A 16,613-nucleotide genomic window follows, 5' to 3' on the forward strand; every position below is an offset into this window, starting at 1 on the left:
CTTTAAAGCTGCCCCCATGAGTAGATTTTGGTATAAATAACAGTACCTTCAGTATACCCAAATATATTTCACTCGTTAGGCTTATATTTTGAAATTTTTTACTGTCCCTGGGTTCATGAGAAATCATGTGTACAAGTTTTTTTTACAGCTAAGCGCGTCTTTTAACCTTGACCGATGACCAACAAAATCTGACTAGGCGCAGAATTTCATACAGTGATATTATGTCTAGTTCAAGAGAACTATGCAAGATCTTATTTCAAATGTGGTCATGTGTGACCTTGGACCTGTAACCTTGAACGATGGCAGTTGTAAAACGCAATGCTGTGAATATGAACTTAATCTGTCTGAGGGTTCATATAAGATATCGTGTACACAAGGTTATCACGGACCCACAGAATGTGATTACTATATAAACGCCCTTACTAAGTGAAGGATAGAACAAGAACCCTAAATGGCCTGTATCTGCTTTTTAAATGCCTCTTTGAAGTTGGCCTTAGTCATTTACGAAGAAACTCGGATAATACCACTTTATTCAAATAGCATATACTACTCGCCCAATATCAGGTCTCTGCATCTTGGTCCTGGATGAAATCTTTAATACTGTGACCTTGTATGTACAGGTACAGGGCATTCATTTGAGTGTGCTACGGGTCCAATGTAATGTCTTTGAGCCTTTTGGCTATTGAGCACTTCTTTAAAAGATTTTAGTCTCTTTGACCACTGTGACCTAGAATATGGGTCAAGGTCATTCAAGCAGGTGAGCCATAAATTGATGTTTTTCATTGTGGCATGCTACTGGTCCAATAAAATGTGTGTCTTGATTATTGAAAAGAAGAATTTAACACAATTGACCACTTGTGACCTTGAAATTGGATCAAGTGTTCATTGACTTCATGTCCATGCAATGTCAGTACCAGTCACCCTTTCCATTACTGAGAAGATGTTTTAAGGTTAGATTGACGACAGACAGACCAAGCATGACACACAACGACATAAGCTCTGGCATGTGACAAAATCAGAAGATACAACAAAAAACTAAGTGATATCCAGCGTGCTAATTTTATTTCAAACAGAGTGCACTGCATTGTAGTTATTCACAGCAAATGGAAAACAATATAGTATTAACAGGTATATAAAACTGGACATATACATAAAGTATAACTAGAACTGTCGCCAGGATGGCTGACTAATACCCCCGCAATCTGCACGAGTCAATGGTGAATTGAAACTGTTAATTAGAGGCTAACTAAGATAACCCAGTAATATAGTGACCAGTTGCCATAGCAACCATAATTTTGAAAAAAAAGAAAGTGGCATGCACATCTACACATGGTCCTCTATATTTGTGTGAAGTTTCATTGAAATCGGCACCTTCGGTTTAGGAGGAGTTGTCCAGACAAACTTGAAGTTATGGTTCTTATCAGAAAACCTGTTTATAGCGACCAGTTGCTATAGCAACCATAATTTTGAAAAAAATAAAGTGGCATGCACACCTATACACATGATCCTCTATATTTGTGTGAAGTTTCATGGAAATTGGCCCTTCGGTTTAGGAGTTGTCTGGACAAACTTAAAGTTATGGTTCTTATCAGAAAACCTGTTTATAGTGACCAGTTGCCATAGCAACCATAATTTTGAAAGAAAAGAAAGTGCCATGCACATCTACACATAGTCCTCTATATTTGTGTGAAGTTTCATTGAAATTGGCCCCTCGGTTTAGAAGGAGTTGTCCGGACAAAATGCGTCTACAGATGGACAGACGGACAGACGGACGGACAGAAAACCTGATTCCAGTATACCCCCCCTAACTTCGTTGCGGGGGTATAATTATCAATAATGACTATATTCCCTATATAGAAGTCAATAAGACATAGTGAATTAGTGTATATTAAATTCCAATGTACAAATGTATACAAAATATCACATAGGCACTGACCTATAATTGTAGTGTTTCACACAGACATTGTTTAAAGTACTAATACACAGTATATGATTGGTAGTTCAATATTATGATGACATATTACACACTGATATGATTGGTAGTTCAATATTATGATGACATATTACATACTGATATGATTGGTAGTTCAATATTATGATGACATATTACACACTGATATGATTGGTAGTTCAATATTATGATGACATATTACACACTGATATGATTGGTAGTTCAATATTATGATGACATATTACACACTGATATGATTGGTAGTTCAATATTATGATGACATATTACACACTGATATGATTGGTAGTTCAATATTATGATGACATATTACACACTGATATGATTGGTAGTTCAATATTATGATGACATATTACACACTGATATGATTGGTAGTTCAATATTATGATGACATATTACACACTGATATGATTGGTAGTTCAATATTATGATGACATATTACACACTGATATGATTGGTAGTTCAATATTATGATGACATATTACATACTGATATGATTGGTAGTTCAATAATATGACATATTACATACTGATATGATTGGTAGTTCAATATTATGATGACATATTACATACTGATATGATTGGTAGTTCAATATTATGATGACATATTACATACTGATATGATTGGTAGTTCAATATTATCATGACATATTACATACTTGTATGATTGGTAGTTCAATATTATGATGACATATTACATACTGATATGATTGGTAGTTCAATATTATGATGACATATTACATACTGATATGATTGGTAGTTCAATATTATGATGACATATTACATACTTGTATGATTGGTTGTCTCTCCACCATGTACATCCGACATGTATGTACTTCATGGATCATGATTAACACTAGCCAACTCGATCTGGGTTAATTAAACACTTTTTCGATGACGGAGTTATTTCTGGAGATTCCAATGGAATTTATATCAAATCAGTTAATGCTTTGACATACATGTAGGAATGCTAAGAAAAAATAAAAGATGATAAAAACATATAAAATGCAAAATATATATCTTATATTTCTCATAAATATTAAGTTAATGATAAGACATTTTAAACAATACTAAATCAAACCAAACCAAAATCTTAGTTAATTACCAGTATAAACAATATGGAGGCTTGCTCCACCTTAATTTGCTTTGGATAATTAGTTATGTCAGCATCTCTGAATGGTGTTCAAAGATTTAAATACAATCTTATAAATTATTTGACAATAACACAAGATGATTATACTAATCTGTGTTAATACATCACACCAAAAAGACAATGTAGTTTTGCCATTTAGTTAAAACTTCTTGGGGCACATCTAACAACATCTGTTAGTAGGGAATCCAGAAAGACCCTGAAGTACGGAAAGGGTTGAAAGAGTGTATTTCTTTTTTTTGTTAATTTTTAAAAGGAAGGTAAAAGACAAAGATCAGGGATTTTTCTAAGCAAATTGGGAAAAGGCCCCTAGGTGCAATTGGGCAAAAATCATCGGCGTACAACGGTGTATTATTTTGATAAAAGATGCATAAAAACAACAATCCTTTGCATATTTTGTTTAATTTTGACAATGTTCTCTATATTGTCTATAAAGGCAGATGCCTTGACTTTTTATTCCTAAATGTAAGAACAAGGGAGTCTATAGGGCCTCATCGGACAGCTCTGCAGGACCTTCCAGACAAATCAGCATCAAATTGGTTAAATGGCCCTGCCCCAAGCAACTCCTAAGGGGTGTACATAGCCCTTTCATCAGGCTGAACCCCCTTTCCACCGAAGCTGTTGATGTTGGTACAATATTCAACAGTTCAACCAGATGTGCAATCTTTGAGAAGCAATTTCTGAGGACATCATTCCATCCAAGGGATACCAGAAGGTCTTGAGGAGTAAGTCCCTCACCAGTCTGCCTGGAAATCACAACCAAAATTGAGAAATAAACATTATGAAAGACTTAGTTAAATTGCATTAAAATGATGCAACTTCACAAAATAATATGAATATCATTTTTGTTTAAAAAGGTTTTGTATATCTGGTAATTAAATAATTATATGTTTGTATTAAAACCTTTGTATATCTGGTAATTAAATAATTATATGTTTGTATTAAAACCTTTGTATATCTGGTAATTAAATAATTATATGTTTGTATCAAATTCTTTTTATTTTAAAATTAAAATTAAAATAGTTAAATTGACATTGTTGGTGTTAAGATTTTTTAAATAATGTTCAATTATGATTTTCTAAGTTCATAAATTACATATTTCAATTCAATTGGAACTGGATTTATTGTTCATTTGGTGAATTTCATTTCATTGTAATTACTACAAAGCCATACCTTATTGGTTTTTACAGATTCAACTGAAGTCCAACTATCATACAAAATAATTTACAGTGGACTGAGTCTGTAATATGTAACAATTCTGGTTATAATAACCATCTAGGAACTTCCAAAATGTGAAACAGTCTGCTGTAGGTTGAAAACTGTCAACTGAACAAAGGAAATATTAGATATAACATGTTAGTAACCAACATATTTATTAGTAAAAATCTCAGTGGCCTTGACCTTGACCTTGGCACCCAGAAACACAAGCTCGTTCGAGGTATTCCCATGCTGGACCCATATATGAAGTTTGGTCAGCTGACAAAAAGTGAACATACATACGTACGTACTTACGTACCTACGTACGAACGGAAAGCTATATCCCCTCCCCGACTTTCGTCGTGAAGGGATAATTAAGCGATACACGATGGCATGTTCTTTCATAATGTTAAAAAAGATAGTTAATACATAATGTACATGAACATTCTGTTCCATATTTTTCAACAATATGTTTAGGGTGTGAAGATAAATTCAAACATGGATAATCTTTTATGTGTTTGTATTGAATTGGTTAATTTACAGCACTTGAACTCTCAAATAACTAGCAAAAATACACACAAAATAGAAAGGCCCCCGGGATATAACATCTTTTAAGGTATTTATTTGCAATTCGAAAATTTTTACTTAAGTCATTGTTAAATTACCTGATATTTTCTTTTCTTTCTGGCAGTAACCTGAACTTTTCTTTACTTTCTGAAGATTGTTGTCTGTATACATCTCTCTGTTGTTTGACATGGTTGACCTGATTGACCTGGTTGACCTGGTTGACATGGCTGCTATATTCCTCCAATACTTATTTCTTCCCATCATCATTTGCTGTACCAGTCACAGAAAATTTATGTGAAAAGTTTTGCTACAAGTTGCACAAGTCTGTACATGGTTTCCTGACTGTAATGTATGGACATAAATCATGCCATACTCTTTGAAATGTACAAAGACTTACTCATCGAAACTTCATGTCAACAGCCAAAGACTTACTCGTCAAAACTTCATGTCAACAGGCCAGGGTGTCATACTTTGTCCAAGGCAGTTGTATCTGAGGGAAGAGGAAGCACCTTTTCTGACTTGTAATTTGGTAGTCTACCAAGAAAAGGCAAAGTATTGTCTTTAGCATATTTAGTCAACAAGAGGCCCATGGGCTTTAACGGCCTGAAAAGTAACATGATAGTCACGCTAAAAACCAAGAAAAGATATTTTAAAAGGTTACTGTCAATAAATACAATTTTGATTTTAAAATATACTAATGTGTACAAATAGCTTAGCACATTTCAGAATAAGGAGACATTATTGTGGAATATGTATTCCTACTTGTCTACTTTGAAAAGTAAATGGCTTAATTGTAGCAAATCTGTCTGAAACTGAACAACACTTACAGACCAGTGTGAAACAATCAAAGGGAGATAATTAAATAAAGGACAAGAGCAGAGTTATGTCCCTTACATGAGAGACTGATAAATATGATGGTTTACCTCTTTTGTTTTTCAATCTGTTGTGTTTAAAGTGTGTTAAGCCCCTTTGTGGCCTCTTAATTATTAAGAATATCTGAGGTGATTTAATTACAATGTCAATGTAAATGGTACCAAAATATTTGTGAGTATTTCCTGACAACTGCATTAATATCATTATAATTCACTGGATATTTTGCTTGTTAAGATAAATAGATAAAATTCTGAATAATGTTACTAGATATTAATGATAGATATATTGTAACTTGCTTGTGGAAAAAAACTTAACTTTAGATTTATGTTTTGTTTGTAATTGTTTTAACTTTTCTATTTTTATTATTAAATGTCACTCATGGTGGCAATTTTCAATGTCTATATCTATTTTGCTATTTTTAAGTCTGGGGAACATTAAAAATGTTATTATTGATTTGTTAGGTTTATGATTTCTGCAGACCTTTATTACATGTATCCTCTCGATCGAAGCTTCAGGACGCATTCAAAATCTTAAAGGAAGAACTTCTCTCCATACGATATTTAACATCACGAGACAAGAATACAGTGTTGGTAGACCTGATGTTTGGGAAGTTTCCTCGGTAATCTGCCGGGAGAACACTGAAGCTGTTAACTCTCACCAGCCAGTTGTTCAATGGTGTGACTGCCTGACAAGAAAAATCACAAATAATACATCATGTCTATGGTCATGAATTTTGATGCCAAAGTCAGCCACAGAGAACTGCAGGCAAAAATCTGTATATGATTGTAATTAGAATAACTTCTACAAATTCTGTTCTGAATTACAAACTTAAATCATACTATAACTCTCAACAGTGGGAGTAAATGTTCAGTCCTTTGATAAACCTAAGTTGACTATGGAGAAGTTGAACACTGTATAACATGCATACTCAAACAGAAAGACACAAGAACAGAAATAAATATGTTTATTATTACCAAAATAGGCACCAGACACAAGTGAGGAGGCCTTAATACAGAGATAGTCTGGTTATATACATATACTCACCTCACTAGATGAGACACCATTTCTCTGTCTCAATACAGAGATACTCTAGTTATATACATATACTCATCTCACTAGATGAGACACCATTTCTCTGTCTCAATATAGAGATAATCTAGTTATATACATAGGTAGCAGTGTACAGTAAAAATGCCAAATTCTGAAAAATATGGCACATGTTTTAGATATGTAAACATTGCCAGTTAACCTTACATATAACCTCTAATAAAGTATATATATTTGAAATCTGTACAACATTTGCAATTTTAATAGAGCTCTGAAGGATAAGTAAACTGATATTTTCTGTGATTTTTAGAGCTGTGAATACCATGGTAACAGCTTAACAAATTCTCAAAAATTGCTAAATATTATGATATTTGACCCAAAATGGCACAATTCTCTACACAATTTTTTTTCTGAAACCTATTTAAAATTAGATATCTCTATCCCAAAGACAGAATTAATCTTGTTTGGACATATGTTGTAAATTAAGTTTTTCCGCTATCTTACCTTTTCTGTGGGCTTCCATTTTGCGCTGTAGGCAAAACTAAATTTCCTGTGTAAACACACGTTCGGAAAATCCGGATATTTAAAATCCGGAACCAATTTATTGATTTTTGTTTTAATAAATGTGAAGCCTGTATGTACTACTTCATACTGAATATACCAATTATAGTGTACATTTATTTTTTCATTTTTTATGCATATCATAATACAGGAGTTATTTGCTTAACAAAAAAATTGCCCATGGCCAGGCTGTCTTACTGTGGTGTGCTACCTTATACATCACTTTTTCAAATTCTAATTTTACAAAAAAAACCTATGAATGTCTACAACATGTTCCAACGAACAAAATGACATATCCGGTTACTGTGTATCTTTAATAGTCACCGAGTATTGCTGATTTCCCTGAGAGGTGTATTTTGACAACTTTTTCTCCCAATCCAGTAATAAGGGGAGGTAATTTTAAAGATGAAAACTCCCATAATTCTGTATATCTCTTGAATAAAGTTGTGTTTTGAGTTGAATGTGGTACTTTGAGTCTCTGTGCATGTAATCAAGCAAAAAATACTATACAACTATCAAATTTAGCCTTGTAATATGACGTCATAGTTGCCATGACGTCATCAGTAACTATGACGTCATCAGATGGTATCTATTACGTCATAAATACTCAATGGTGTCATAATAAATAACCAAATTCCTTTCCAAACCTCAGCTTAGCAACGCATGCAATATTCTAACTGATAAATCATGACATGACATCCAAGATTTCAAAATGTCATGCCTATGACATCACAATCATCTGTTTCCACCCCGGTTATTCAGATATGTACCAATGATCATATGAAAGTGTCCGCTGATCCCATTTTATGCGGAAAATGCTATTTTTTCTGCTTTACCGAAGGAAATGACAATAATTGACAATATTGTGTCAACCGTACACTCAATCAATTGAAATTACATGCTTACCATTGTATAAATAAACTGAAAATAATGGTTTCACCAAATATTTCAAAAAATAACACTTACTGTACTAGTTTCCATGGATACGGGGTAATAAATCAGGTAAAACAAACCAGAATTCAGTCTATATGGTTTTTCTAGATACCCAATAAGTTATATTGGGTTTGTTATAAAACAAAGAATATCTTTTCAATTTACACTGACTCATTAACATTATGCTTAATTGTTTTTATGCATTTGTGAGCAATAATGAATTAAAATGAAGCTTAATCAAGCATAATTAAGCACAATTTCCAAAAAATAACATTTTTCAGCCCTTATAAGGTAGCAATGTACAGTAAAAATGCCAAATTCTGAAAAATATGGCACATGTTTTAGATATGTAAACATTGCCAGTTAACCTTACATATAACCTCTAATAAAGTATATATATTTGAAATCTGTACAACATTTGCAATTTTAATAAAGCTCTGAAGGATAAGTAAACTGATATTTTCTGTGATTTTTAGAGCTGTGAATACCATGGTAACAGCTTAACAAATTCTCAAAAATTGCTAAATATTATGATATTTGACCCAAAATGGCACAATTCTCTACACAATTTTTTTTCTGAAACCTATTTAAAATTAGATATCTCTATCCCAAAGACAGAATTAATCTTGTTTGGACATATGTTGTAAATTAAGTTTTTCCGCTATCTTACCTTTTCTGTGGGCTTCCATTTTGCGCTGTAGGCAAAACTAAATTTCCTGTGTAAACACACGTTCGGAAAATCCGGATATTTAAAATCCGGAACCAATTTATTGATTTTTGTTTTAATAAATGTGAAGCCTGTATGTACTACTTCATACTGAATATACCAATTATAGTGTACATTTATTTTTTCATTTTTTATGCATATCATAATACAGGAGTTATTTGCTTAACAAGGCCAGGCTGTCTTACTGTGGTGTGCTACCATATACTCACCTCACTAGATGAGACACCATTTCTCTGTCTCAATATAGAGATAGTCTAGTTATATACATATACTCACCTCACTAGATGAGACACCATTTCTCTGTCTCAATATAGAGATAGTCTAGTTATATACATATACTCACCTCACTAGATGAGACACCATTTCTCTGTCTCAATACAGAGATAGTCTAGTTATATACATATACTCACCTCACTAGATGAGACACCATTTCTCTGTCTCAATATAGAGATAGTCTGGTTATATACATATACAATGTACTCACCTCACTAGATGAGACACCATTTCTCTGTCTCAATACAGAGATAGTCTGGTTATATACATATACTCACCTCACTAGATGAGACACCATTTCTCTGTCTCAATATAGAGATACTCTAGTTATATACATATACTCACCTCACTAGATGAGACACCATTTCTCTGTCTCAATATAGAGATAGTCTGGTTATATACATATACAATGTACTCACCTCACTAGATGAGACACCATTTCTCTGTCTCAATATAGAGATAGTCTGGTTATATACATATACTCACCTCACTAGATGAGACACCATTTCTCTGTCTCAATATAGAGATAGTCTGGTTTTCACCTCACTAGATGAGACACCATTTCTCTGTCTCAATATAGAGATAGTCTGGTTTTCACCTCACTAGATGAGACACCATTTCTCTGTCTCAATATAGAGATAGTCTGGTTTTCACCTCACTAGATGAGACACCATTTCTCTGTCTCAATATAGAGATAGTCTGGTTATATACAAATACTCATCTCACTAGATGAGACACCATTTCTCTGTCTCAATATAGAGATAGTCTGGTTTTCACCTCACTAGATGAGACACCATTTCTCTGTCTCAATATAGAGATACTCTAGTTATATACATATACTCACCTCACTAGATGAGACACCATTTCTCTGTCTCAATATAGAGATAGTCTGGTTTTCACCTCACTAGATGAGACACCATTTCTCTGTCTCAATATAGAGATAGTCTGGTTTTCACCTCACTAGATGAGACACCATTTCTCTGTCTCAATATAGAGATAATCTGGTTTTCACCTCACTAGATGAGACACCATTTCTCTGTCTCAATATAGAGATAGTCTGGTTATATACATATACAATGTACTCACCTCACTAGATGAGACACCATTTCTCTGTCTCAATATAGAGATAGTCTGGTTTTCACCTCACTAGATGAGACACCATTTCTCTGTCTCAATATAGAGATAGTCTGGTTATATACATATACAATGTACTCACCTCACTAGATGAGACACCATTTCTCTGTCTCAATATAGAGATAGTCTGGTTTTCACCTCACTAGATGAGACACCATTTCTCTGTCTCAATATAGAGATAGTCTGGTTTTCACCTCACTAGATGAGACACCATTTCTCTGTCTCAATATAGAGATAGTCTGGTTTTCACCTCACTAGATGAGACACCATTTCTCTGTCTCAATATAGAGATAGTCTGGTTTTCACCTCACTAGATGAGACACCATTTCTCTGTCTCAATATAGAGATAGTCTAGTTATATACAAATACTCATCTCACTAGATGAGACACCATTTCTCTGTCTCAATATAGAGATAGTCTGGTTTTCACCTCACTAGATGAGACACCATTTCTCTGTCTCAATATAGAGATAGTCTGGTTATATACATATACTCACCTCACTAGATGAGACACCATTTCTCTGTCTCAATATAGAGATAGTCTGGTTTTCACCTCACTAGATGAGACACCATTTCTCTGTCTCAATATAGAGATAGTCTGGTTTTCACCTCACTAGATGAGACACCATTTCTCTGTCTCAATATAGAGATAGTCTGGTTTTCACCTCACTAGATGAGACACCATTTCTCTGTCTCAATATAGAGATAGTCTGGTTATATACAAATACTCATCTCACTAGATGAGACACCATTTCTCTGTCTCAATATAGAGATACTCTAGTTATATACATATACTCACCTCACTAGATGAGACACCATTTCTCTGTCTCAATATAGAGATAATCTGATTTTCACCTCACAAGATGAGACACCATTTCTCTGTCTCAATATAGAGATAGTCTGGTTATATACAAATACTCATCTCACTAGATGAGACACCATTTCTCTGTCTCAATATAGAGATAGTCTGGTTTTCACCTCACTAGATGAGACACCATTTCTCTGTCTCAATATAGAGATACTCTAGTTATATACATATACTCACCTCACTAGATGAGACACCATTTCTCTGTCTCAATATAGAGATAATCTGGTTTTCACCTCACAAGATGAGACACCATTTCTCTGTCTCAATATAGAGATAGTCTGGTTATATACATATACAATGTACTCACCTCACTAGATGAGACACCATTTCTCTGTCTCAATATAGAGATAGTCTGGTTTTCACCTCACTAGATGAGACACCATTTCTCTGTCTCAATATAGAGATAGTCTGGTTTTCACCTCACTAGATGAGACACCATTTCTCTGTCTCAATATAGAGATAATCTGGTTTTCACCTCACTAGATGAGACACCATTTCTCTGTCTCAATATAGAGATAGTCTGGTTATATACATATACAATGTACTCACCTCACTAGATGAGACACCATTTCTCTGTCTCAATACAGAGATAGTCTGGTTTTCACCTCACTAGATGAGACACCATTTCTCTGTCTCAATACAGAGATAGTCTGGTTTTCACCTCACTAGATGAGACACCATTTCTCTGTCTCAATATAGAGATAGTCTAGTTATATACATATACTCACCTCACTAGATGAGACACCATTTCTCTGTCTCAATATAGAGATAGTCTGGTTTTCACCTCACTAGATGAGACACCATTTCTCTGTCTCAATATAGAGATAGTCTAGTTATATACAAATACTCATCTCACTAGATGAGACACCATTTCTCTGTCTCAATATAGAGATAGTCTGGTTTTCACCTCACAAGATGAGACACCATTTCTCTGTCTCAATATAGAGATAGTCTGGTTATATACATATACATATAGTCACCTCACTAGATGAGACACCATTTCTCTGTCTCAATATAGAGATAGTCTGGTTTTCACCTCACTAGATGAGACACCATTTCTCTGTCTCAATATAGAGATAGTCTGGTTTTCACCTCACTAGATGAGACACCATTTCTCTGTCTCAATATAGAGATAGTCTGGTTTTCACCTCACTAGATGAGACACCATTTCTCTGTCTCAATATAGAGATAGTCTGGTTATATACAAATACTCATCTCACTAGATGAGACACCATTTCTCTGTCTCAATATAGAGATACTCTAGTTATATACATATACTCACCTCACTAGATGAGACACCATTTCTCTGTCTCAATATAGAGATAATCTGGTTTTCACATCACAAGATGAGACACCATTTCTCTGTCTCAATATAGAGATAGTCTGGTTATATACATATACAATGTACTCACCTCACTAGATGAGACACCATTTCTCTGTCTCAATATAGAGATAGTCTGGTTTTCACCTCACTAGATGAGACACCATTTCTCTGTCTCAATATAGAGATAGTCTGGTTTTCACCTCACTAGATGAGACACCATTTCTCTGTCTCAATATAGAGATAATCTGGTTTTCACCTCACTAGATGAGACACCATTTCTCTGTCTCAATATAGAGATAGTCTGGTTATATACATATACAATGTACTCACCTCACTAGATGAGACACCATTTCTCTGTCTCAATATAGAGATAGTCTGGTTTTCACCTCACTAGATGAGACACCATTTCTCTGTCTCAATACAGAGATAGTCTGGTTTTCACCTCACTAGATGAGACACCATTTCTCTGTCTCAATATAGAGATAGTCTAGTTATATACATATACAATGTACTCACCTCACTAGATGAGACACCATTTCTCTGTCTCAATATAGAGATAGTCTGGTTTTCACCTCACTAGATGAGACACCATTTCTCTGTCTCAATATAGAGATAGTCTGGTTTTCACCTCACTAGATGAGACACCATTTCTCTGTCTCAATATAGAGATAGTCTGGTTTTCACCTCACTAGATGAGACACCATTTCTCTGTCTCAATATAGAGATAGTCTGGTTTTCACCTCACTAGATGAGACACCATTTCTCTGTCTCAATATAGAGATAGTCTGGTTTTCACCTCACTAGATGAGACACCATTTCTCTGTCTCAATATAGAGATAGTCTGGTTATATACATATACAATGTACTCACCTCACTAGATGAGACACCATTTCTCTGTCTCAATACAGAGATAGTCTGGTTTTCACCTCACTAGATGAGACACCATTTCTCTGTCTCAATACAGAGATAGTCTGGTTTTCACCTCACTAGATGAGACACCATTTCTCTGTCTCAATATAGAGATAGTCTGGTTATATACATATACAATGTACTCACCTCACTAGATGAGACACCATTTCTCTGTCTCAATATAGAGATAGTCTGGTTTTCACCTCACTAGATGAGACACCATTTCTCTGTCTCAATATAGAGATAGTCTGGTTTTCACCTCACTAGATAAGACACCATTTCTCTGTCTCAATATAGAGATAGTCTGGTTTTCACCTCACTAGATGAGACACCATTTCTCTGTCTCAATATAGAGATAGTCTGGTTATATACAAATACTCATCTCACTAGATGAGACACCATTTCTCTGTCTCAATATAGAGATAATCTGGTTTTCACCTCACAAGATGAGACACCATTTCTCTGTCTCAATATAGAGATAGTCTGGTTATATACATATACAATGTACTCACCTCACTAGATGAGACACCATTTCTCTGTCTCAATATAGAGATAGTCTGGTTTTCACCTCACTAGATGAGACACCATTTCTCTGTCTCAATATAGAGATAGTCTGGTTATATACAAATACTCATCTCACTAGATGAGACACCATTTCTCTGTCTCAATACTCTAGTTATATACATATACTCACCTCACTAGATGAGACACCATTTCTCTGTCTCAATATAGAGATAGTCTGGTTTTCACCTCACTAGATGAGACACCATTTCTCTGTCTCAATATAGAGATAGTCTGGTTTTCACCTCACTAGATGAGACACCATTTCTCTGTCTCAATATAGAGATAGTCTGGTTTTCACCTCACTAGATGAGACACCATTTCTCTGTCTCAATATAGAGATAGTCTGGTTTTCACCTCACTAGATGAGACACCATTTCTCTGTCTCAATATAGAGATAGTCTGGTTTTCACCTCACTAGATGAGACACCATTTCTCTGTCTCAATATAGAGATAGTCTGGTTATATACAAATACTCATCTCACTAGATGAGACACCATTTCTCTGTCTCAATATAGAGATAGTCTCGTTATATAAGTATACCTACCTCCTTAGATGAGGCACAAGTTCTCTTCCTCAATACAGATATTGTCAGGCTATTAGTGCTGTAACAATATATCGATACTACGATATATATCGTTATTATTATTAACCAACTTTACAATACACAATATGTTAACTTAATATCGTGATATGTACCTTAAATTGCTAGCTATGAAAGAGTTACCGGCCCTTGTGCGCTGTCTGAACATAATCACAGATGGACCAAGACCACAATTAGCTTCTCTATATGTTTCATTGTAGCATCAAAATTTATAATAAATTGTTTAAATCTCATATCCAATTTTCCATCTCACCTGGCCAAGACCAACATCTGAGAAGCAAAATATAAAAGTTTCAACACAGCATGTTGGGCAGTTTCTGGAGATAGCTGTCAAAATGTGTCACCAACATGGATTACATACATCCGGGTTAGGGGTAGAGGTGAAATCATGACTTTTCACACAGGATCCTGGAGCACAAAATACATGATCAATATTAATATTTTACACCACAAAACCTAGATTGAAATCTCTACTATAAATTTACATTAAATTCATAGATTTCATTGATTTATTTTCATGAAATAAAGTAAAACTCGGATAAGTCGAAGTCGACGGGACCAAGCAAAATATTTGACTTATCCGATGGTTCGACTTATCCGTGTCCGTTTGTATACAGACACAAAACACCCCGATATCAAACAGGCATTTGATCCATTTCCATGAAATACATACATTTGTTGAGGGGACTTCATTCGTGGGGACTGATCGAACCTGGAAGTACTTTATTGTGGTCTCAGTCCTATTATGTTTGTTGTAAAGACGACCCCAATACGGTATTGTACTTGCTATAATTTTATTTGATTGATAAAGACATGTTTAATAATATTATTAAACACATCTTGTACCCGCGTTACGTTGATAAATACTAGTATTTGTGCGTGAATTGGCCCCCACATATTTTCTGCAAGTGGGGGCAAAACATAAATTTTTGGGCGATTTTAAAGATCCCGCGCCCTGGATCTTTCACTGTAAGGGGACGGTATGGTTCCCACCACAACACGGACAGCACATTTGTGTCTTTTTCCCAGTCAGTATCCCTAGCAACGGCTAGTGATGTCTGCTAACTCAAAGTCAGAGTGGTTCGAAGAAATCTTCAACCAGAGTTTGTTGTATCAAAACAGGGAGTCGGCTAACACAAAGAATGTCATGAAATGGTCTGTAAGAATTCCTACAGTATACTGTGTGGCCAAAGGAAAGTCAACTTTGAAGTTCGAAAATCTTGAGGATTATTCTTGTAGATTGATCAGGTAACAAAACAGTTGTGTCATACCTTATCAGTCAACAGTCAAATTCCACCTCCTCCGTGATGGGACCAACCCAATTAACTGTTTCCCTTGGTCTGCGGTCTCGGGAAAGTTCATCAGACTGATCCCAATACCTCGGGAGAATAAGTTATAAAACAACTGTATACTATCAATTCTTAAGAATACATTAAAATATGCAAGATACCTTATTCAGAAGTGACAGCTAATACTGGTTTTAATCAAGGTCAATGGCATTGTTTGATTTTTCTGTCATTCATCAAGACATCTTTGTCATGGATGGCCTGTAAATAAAATGTTACATGAAGTCAGAAATATATGTTCAAAGTTTACATTCAGAGTTAATAGTAAGGTAACCTTACACTCTACTTCTACACATCATCATCATGTTTTCTTTTCAACCTTCCTGAGATCATTTCGGATAAAAACTGGTATCCTGTTCGTCACCTCTGGTACCCTCACTGAAGACATACATCACTTGAATCACACCTAAACTGCACAAGCAAACAGTTATGCCACATATGAGAAAACTTTCCAAATATGAGAAAATAACTAAGTCAAACTATAGAAATCTTACTCAGTAATTTGTAGTATTTATGCTACATTTTTTTTCAGACATAATTCGTTACCTTGAGTGCCTACACCAACTAGTACA

The 16,613-nt window shown here is 34.7% G+C and overlaps 1 long non-coding RNA gene across 4 annotated transcripts; it reads right to left on the minus strand.

The window, feature by feature from the left end:
* Positions 1–3,501: 3,501 nt before the first annotated feature.
* On the minus strand, positions 3,502–16,555 carry LOC117318951. 4 transcript variants are annotated; one of them, XR_004530513.1, is made up of 6 exons: positions 16,146–16,555; positions 14,949–15,103; positions 6,236–6,440; positions 5,315–5,416; positions 4,981–5,152; positions 3,502–4,444 (listed from the first exon to the last, which is right to left on the minus strand). It is a non-coding gene; the product is annotated as an uncharacterized LOC117318951 (long non-coding RNA). The 4 variants fall into 4 exon arrangements; XR_004530512.1 differs by having other exon boundaries at positions 3,502–3,864; positions 4,292–5,152; XR_004530514.1 differs by having other exon boundaries at positions 3,502–5,152; positions 5,315–5,372.
* Positions 16,556–16,613: the final 58 nt, after the last annotated feature.

Source organism: Pecten maximus, unplaced genomic scaffold (genome assembly GCF_902652985.1).
Source record: "Pecten maximus unplaced genomic scaffold, xPecMax1.1, whole genome shotgun sequence".
Classification (NCBI taxonomy): domain Eukaryota; kingdom Metazoa; phylum Mollusca; class Bivalvia; order Pectinida; family Pectinidae; genus Pecten; species Pecten maximus.